This window comes from Suncus etruscus, chromosome 17 (assembly GCF_024139225.1).
Source record: "Suncus etruscus isolate mSunEtr1 chromosome 17, mSunEtr1.pri.cur, whole genome shotgun sequence".
Lineage (NCBI taxonomy): Eukaryota > Metazoa > Chordata > Mammalia > Eulipotyphla > Soricidae > Suncus > Suncus etruscus.
Window position 1 is genome coordinate 64,035,059 of NC_064864.1, and position 8,095 is coordinate 64,043,153.

Below are 8,095 nucleotides of genomic sequence, written 5' to 3' on the forward strand. Positions count from 1 at the left end.
TATCATAATGCTTGAATCCTCTGCTTTGTACTGAATTGGCAAAGCAAGACACCTGCTTTGGCCTTTTCACTAATACATGTCAATGTCAGTTAACAGCTTCTTCTTTAGGAAGATGCCCCCAAAGTTTTGAGCAATCCTTGCCTTTTGGGGGACCCTTACTTCTGCCTCTTAGGGATTCATCTATCATTTCTAGTAGAATATGTGGCAATGTTAGAAATAGATTTTCTTTTCTTTTTGGGGGGAGGGTTGGTTTTTGGGGCTACACCCGTTTGACACTCAGGGGTTACTCCTGGCTAGGCACTCAGAAATCATTCCTGGCTTGGTGGGACCATATGGAACACTGAGGGATCTAACTGAGGTCCATCCTAGGCTAGCGCTTGTGCTCACAAGGCAGATGCCTTACCTCTAGCACCACCATTCTGGCCCCAGAAATAGATTTTCTCATGGAAGGAGCAAAGAAAGTTCAGGGGAAGGTTTGCATTAGTTGTGGCTGTGCAATTATGTGGGTGTTTATCTGCCAGGTAGAGAGCTTATGCCTGGGCGGTCCAAAGGTGCAGATGTAAATCCTTCCAACTGGGAAGAGAGAATAGTGCAGGAGGATACACAATTGTTCAGCTGCTACGATTTGCCCAAGTGTTGATGCTCAACATGGTTTTGGCATCTCAAGCTTTCCTTAAGAAGCCACATGTTTATTTTCTGCTATTTTTTTAACTACTATGTTAAACCTTTGGAATTCAACTGCATGGGACTCATTCAACTTTCAGAACTGAGTGAAAATCACACTCAGCTGTAGAGCAAATCTCTTCGTTATGGGGTTGCAAACCCAATGGCAGATCCCTGCTCACAGAGACTCAGTTTCTGGGGGAAAACTTGAAGATATCAAAACTGCTTGAACAAATGTCAACTTATACCTCCCATGGAAAGGTTGGTATATGGTCTATTATCAGTGAGCCTGAACTTCCTCATAACAACACTTGATTAATTAAGTTTGGGGATCCCCCAGCCCTGCCCAGTCAAGTCCAGAGAGGCTCAGGAGAAGAAAAGGTACAAGGCACAGTTTTAAATATTTCCTTTCTCTTGATTCATGAAATCCTCACCAGTCTAGAGGTAGGCACTATGACTTTCCTAAGAAAATCACTTTATTAGCCAATGATTATGGTGGGTATTTGGACTCACACACCACTCTGTGTCCCAACAGTGTGGACCAAGAGCTGTTCTGAGACATCAGGTTACATTTATGGGTTTTCCATGCATCAGTGATCACAAAAAGAGTGAGTACAAAAAGGTTATTTTCTAAAATGAAGTGCTAAAGTAAGATAATAGTTCAGGATCTCTTTTCTCCTACCAACCTAAAGAAATTTTTAAAAATATAGCAATATATTCTTGAGTAAATAAATGTTTTCTATTACACAAGAGAACCCAATGTTCTAATTGCTAATCACATGTTAAATAATCCTTTTGGGTGAAGCATCTAGAAGTTTAGAAGGTTACATGCTCTCCTGTGATCACTATACCATCTCCCAAAAGAAGTTGTCTATCTGCAAATGTGCTCAGGGCAGAATCACAGTGTAAGAGGAAAGGAAAGATGAGGAACCAGGAGAAATCTGGTCCTTCTTTTGAACGTTAAGTGTTACACAGATGATGTGAATTTGAGTTCACCCAATAGGAAGTCTATGTGTGGGAAGCAGGGAAAATGAAAGGGAAAGAACAAATAATTAAATTTCTAAATCTTCTAGAAGCTTGATCCAGCACTAAGTAAAGCAGGAAACTCTTTGGTCTTGAGAGTTATGTGACCCAAAATTTTAAAAGTTTGCTCTTGTTAATTTGAATTGAGTTTCTATTGTAATAAATTTATAAATGCAATCTAAAATAACACCCTACTTCATTTCCCCTCACTTCTACTCCTCAACAATTGAAATCTAATTGGAAGGATAACATAGAGCCTCTCCATTAGTCTTCTTTCCTTTTGTACTTTCATCTGTCTATCTCATCCCATCTGTTCATTTATTCATTCTTTCAACAAATGCCCATGAAATACTCATTTGAGCTAGAAGTGAAAGAACAAAAATAAATCATATGTGCATTTCTTCTTAAAGAACTACAGGCAAACTCATAAAACTAAGTACAGTAAAACAGTTCCTCTCCTATAGGACATAGTTTAAAAAAAAAAAAAGGTCATTTTATGAATGAAGTGTTGTAACTTGAAGGAAGTGTTTTAAGAGCTCCATGCCTCCATTTTTTCCCAAAGGTTTCTTAAAATATTAACACCTGGCTATGCTCAATATTCATTCTTGGCTTTATGCTCAGGGATCACTCCTGTAAAGTCACAGGAAACCATATGTGGTGCCAGGAAGTGAACCTTGGTTGGCTGTGTATAAGGCAAGTCCCTTATCCACTCTCCCCAGTACACATTTTAAAGTAAATTAATGAACCATCATACTTCAGCCTCCTTGTACCCCTTGAAGGAATGCTGCTTGAGGCCAGGAAAGAAAGAGTCCAGGATGCTATTTCACCAATCTCTGACACTCTGTTCTCTTCTGCTATGGAATAAGGAATTGGTCCCTGGTGAAATGGAGAATGTGTTCTCAAGTGCATCTCCACAGAACTCCTTCAGTCAGTTATGAAGAGTGTCCAGTAAGCATACAGAGATCCATTATCAAATGGATGTTATTTAAAACCTTAAAAAAATACTTAAAGTTACTTTTCAGTCCATTATTTTTCCAGCTCAGGACACCTAAATCTACTCCACAGATAATCAAACAGAATACAAATGTATGAGGAATGCTTCCTTGATTTGTTTTCATTTGAGATTATTTTGGGCTTATTTGTTTATTTTGCAAATAAACTATGGAAACCTCCAACGTATGATATTATTTGGTAACAAGATTTGATTTACAACTCCACTTTGAACACACTAGCCTGTCAAAGGAAATGTCACATCGGAATAGTTTGTTTTTTGTGTGTGACATGTTCAAAGTAATTACAAATGTGACAAAATCAGAATTGTACATTTAAGAGAGAACTGATGCTGAAAACTCTTGCTTGATGTTCAGATGATAGGAGCAGCTCACAAGCCTTTGTGGTTTAGTTCTTTCCGTTGTAAATAATATTAAACACATCCTGAAGTAGTGGATTATTTATAAAACACAGATCAAAAAATGGATGTGTTTTTAAAATGTTATTATAAAGTCTTAACATTTTATAAAGTCTCGGGGCTGGAGAGATGGCATGGAGGTAGGGTATTTGCTTTGCATGCAGAAGGATGGTGGTTCGAATCCTGGCATCCCATATGGTCCCCTGAGCCTGCCAAGAGCGATTTTTGAGCATAGAGCCGGGAGTAACCCCTGAGTGCTGCTGGGTGTAACCCAAAAAGCAAAACACAAAAAAAGTCTTCCATGGTGCTATTGGTTTTTTCACTGTTCATCAACTCTTTTTATGGCCATAGAAGAGAAAGGTTCAGCCCAGCACTATCAGTCATAAATTCGAGAAGTTGGTGGAGCCAATCTCTGTTTTAGTCATTAAAGCCTGTCAGCAAAGGGAGACCCCAAGGTTACTCATGGGTAATTATTGAATAAGTTTAAAGAAAAAAGTGTGTACCCCTTCTCTTGCTCTCTCCCTCATTGGCCTAGCCTTTTCTCCCTTGTTTGTTCTTTAATTCAGGTTCTAGTTGGGCTACTGAAGGCTCAGCTTCCCCATCTCTGTATATGGGGATGATTCTCCTTTGGCTTGAGAGGCTGTCAGTTTGCTCAGGGTGCCTGCATCTAGGTCAAGCCTAGGAAGATTTCTCATCTGGTTGCATTTCCATATCACTGTTGATATTTTTACCTTGTGTAGACAGTTACGGCCTCTTAAGCAGTGCTTCTCACCAAGAGGGATTGGGACATGCAGATTCTGCAAGTCACTTGGTTTCTGCAAGTCTAACATGGGACCTGGGGTATGGAGTGTTGAACAAGCTCCTAAGCAAAGTTCATGGTGCTGCAGCTACTGAGTCTTGGATGAAACATGGAAACAAAGAATAGAATGTGTGTATATATACATGTACATGCATGTATGTGCTCATGCCTGGAGTATCCATATAGGTGTACTTGCATGTGTGTGCTTGCATGTGTGTGGGGAGCAACAGCATCTCGGACTTACCCAGTTCTACTCCACTCAGCCCACCTGCTCTGATGAGGAAGTGAAACCTATTGAAGTATGGAGGGGTGTTGAACATTGGGAGATCCCTGGGAACCTTCTTTTCCAGCCAGAATCAGAAAAAAAGCATGTTTCAGGGTCCAAAGGTTAGTTGCAGAAGGAGGATTCTTGGGGCCTCTCCTGCCAGAATCTGTCCTTTCATATCTTCGGTCACCTCTCAGGCCCTCCTTCCTTGAGGATGCATTTCTAGGCCTTTCCTTCAGCATCTTGCCTAAAGGTTCCTCGACCCTCACGGCCCTTCTTCTCCTTTAATATGATTTTTCTCCCCTACACTCAGCTCAGAACTGTCTGTCAATTCTGAACATGTCTGAAACACAGGAAGTCCTTGAATGAGTGATTCAGTGAAGGAATGAATGAATGAGTTGAATTGACACTGCAAATAAGCACTAGGCCACTAGAGGGCAAATACACGCATTGCACTGCTTTCTCTATATCTGGGCATCACATGTGGTTGTCATACTGGAGAAAATAAATTTTCACATCACAGTGCCATTGGCCATATATTAAAATGGAATAAAATGTCATTTCCTTTACATTAAAAAATGAGCATATGGATCTCAAAAGTCGATGGATTTCTCATTCCTTATACAGTCCTTGTTAGCCATGAAAACAGAACTACAGTAAGAGGTTTGCCAGGTTTTCAGAGGAAACTTATACTTTTGTTATTCTGTGTCCGAGGCCTGCCCAGTTCAAACAATAGTCTTTGCCTAGTGTGGGGTGTAGAGAATTTGTGGAGATGACATGGGAGGAGATGCCACAAGATTCAGTGGAGCTTTGGTTGCTGGATATGTCTCCACAGTGAATGACCAAACATTGGACTTGATGATGGAGAGGGAGTGCCAGGAATTGCACTACCTCAGAAACAAACTCTGATTAAGAATTGTGCATCCATAGTCTGTTGGGAAATGAGTTTAAGTAATAGATTAGAAAAAAATTGGGAGCACACCAGAAAAGTGAGTGTTTAGACTTACACACAGCTACACTCAGATGGAAGGTGAGACTCAGGCACTTCCAGCACCTAAAGTGTGCAAGGCACATTTCTTCTGGGACTTGAGAGAAAGTTGATATCCACTGCATTACCATGTCGACCACATGTGTGCCTCATTGTAGGAAAGAAAGGAGCTGGGAGTTGATGGTCCCTGGATTTCACTTAGGATGAAATTCTTCCCTCCCTCCGTACCATTCTTCCTTTCCTCTTTCTTTTCTTTCTTCCTTCCTTTCTTCCTCTCTTCCTTTTTCTCATTCCTTCCTTCCTTCCTCATCTCTCCCTCCCTTTCTCCCTTTTTCTTCCTTCATCCCTCAATTTATTCTTTCACTTCTTTTCTTACTTCCATCTTTCCTTTCTTTCTCTTCTTTCTCTTCCTTCCTTTTCCCTTCCTTCCGTCCTTCCTTTCCTTTCTTTCTTTCTTTCTTTCTTTCTTTCTTTCTTTCTTTCTTTCTTTCTTTCTTTCTTTCTTTCTTTCTTTTTCTCCTTTCTTTTTCTCTTTCTTTCTCTTTCTCTTTCCTTCCTTCCTTCCTTCCCTCCCCCTCCCTCCCTTCCTTCCTTCCCTCCCTCCCTCCCCCGTCCCCTCCCTCCCACCGCCCCTTTCTCCTTCCCCTCCCCCTTCCTCCCTCCCCCTCCCTCCCTTCCTTCCTTCCTTCCTTCCTTCCTTCCTTCCTCCCTTCCTCCCTCCCTCCCTCCCTCCTTCCCTCCTCCTCCCTTCCTTCCTTCCTCCCCTCCCTCCCTCCCTCCTTCCCTCCTCCTCCCTTCCTTCCTTCCCTCCCTCCCTCCCCCTCCCCCTCCCTCCTTCCCACCTCCTCTTCCTCCTTCCCCTCCCCCTTCCTCCTTCCCCCTCCCTCCCTTCCTTCCCTCCCTCCCTCCTCCCTTCCTTCCTTCCTCCCCTCCTTCCCCCTCCCTCCCTCCCTCCCTCCCTCCCTTCCTTCCTTCCTTCCTTCCTTCCTTCCTTCCTTCCTTCCTCCCTCCCTCCCTCCCTCCCTCCCTCCCTCCCTTCCTTCCTTCCTTCCTTCCTTCCTTCCTTCCTTCCTTCCTTCCTCCCTTCCTCCCTCCCTCCCTCCCTCCCTCCCTCCCTCCCTCCCTTCCTTCCTTCCTTCCTTCCTTCCTTCCTTCCTTCCTTCCTTCCTTCCTTCCTTCCTTCCTTCCTTCCTTCCTTCCTTCCTTCCTTCCTTCCTTCCTTCCTTCCTTCCTCTTTCTTCTCTTTCAAGTGATTTAGTCCCTGTACTATCTCTCTGGTCCCTCAGAATGGAATTTCTTAATGTCCTAAATCCAAAGTATCTCCAGTGCCCTCAAAGGATAGTAATGCAAAGGGAATGTTCTAGCCCTGATTGCTCAGCATTCCCCAAGAAGACAGTCGTTGCAATAAGGAAAGAAGCTTGCTTGCTTGGTTCTTCTGTCCCTTCATGTCCATACAATCAAAACACCATGAGTTACAAAGTTGTTCATAATGCAGTTGTTCCAGGAAGACAATGTTTCAAAACGAACCCCACTGCCACTGTAATTTTCCCACCACTAATGTTCCCAATTTTTCTCTCAACTCTAAATTCTGCCCCTTTAGAAGGCACATATCAATTTGACTTCATATTACTTGAGCCAATAAAAGGACCAATAGGATTATCAGAAAATAAATCAATAAAAGTCCTTTTGTGATGATTGAGAAATATGTGATTTAACCCACGTAAATAAAATTTCAAATCATTTAATACAATATGACCTCATGCTTATTATCATTTAATTAAATAAACTTATTTAACTCTGGTATTTAAAGACATACTGTATTAGATTTTTTTTTTTTTTGATTTTGGGCCACACCCGGCGTTGCTCAGGGGTTACTCCTGGCTGTCTGCTCAGAAATAGCTCCTGGCAGGCACGGGGGACCATATGGGACACCAGGATTCGAACCAACCACCTTTGGTCCTGGATCGGCTACTTGCAAGGCAAACACCGCTGTGCTATCTCTCCGGGCCCTAGATTTTTTTTTTAATTTCACAATCACTTTATTGACTGCTGAAGTTCTGTCTCTGATGCCTCTTCCAGCCTTCTCTGATACTGTCGCTCTGAGGCTTTTCTCCGGCATCGTAGAAAGTCTCCTGGCCCACACGCACCCGGATCATGATCCACTCCATCGCTTCCCCCAGGACGAAGAAGGGGAGGAACCGGTAGATGCAGACGCTGCAGGAGCCGGCACAGTTGGGGACTGGAAAACATGACTGGCCCCTATTTTTTTTTTTAATTTGGGTCTGATTGTGGTCTTATCATGTCTTCCCTGTCATTAAAAAAGCTTTGTTTTTAATTCCTTGATAATGTTTTTTGGAGCTTATATGGAAAACATGAAGCTTACAAATAGAGAATTTAGTATGGCTGAAGATAACTAGGAACATTTATTTTGAAAATTATTTTTTAAACGTTATTGATTGATTGATTGATTGATTAATTGGTTCCTGGGCCACACCCAGCGGTGCTCAAGGGTTATTCCTGGCTCTGCACTCAGAAATCGCCCCTTGCAGGCTGGTGGAAAATAGGAGATCCCAGGAATTGAACTGGGTCCCTCCCGGGTCAGCCACATGCAAGGCAAACGCCCCACCACTGTGCTATCTTTCCAGCCCATATTTTGAAAATTATTACATTTTTTTGGTTTACAAGAAAATTAAGAAAATTTAAGGGGTAAATAGGAATAGGCCTGTAGAAATATTGTATTTTATCCTAAAAATATATTGGTTTTATATTATAAAATATTACATGATAGCTCTTGCTCAAATGTCTACATTAATAAATGATGAAGTGCAAGAAATTTCTATGGTGTATAAACCTCTGTAAGACCTGTAACATTTAATACAAATTAGACATTAATTCATCATTGAAAATGTATAAAATCCCTTAACAAGCTAGAAGTAAACATACCTTCTT

General features: G+C 41.9%; 1 pseudogene; it reads right to left on the minus strand.

Moving 5' to 3' along the window:
- Positions 1–7,160: 7,160 nt before the first annotated feature.
- Positions 7,161–7,396, minus strand: LOC125994965 (small integral membrane protein 4-like; annotated as a pseudogene).
- Between the last annotated feature and the right edge of the window lie 699 nt (positions 7,397–8,095).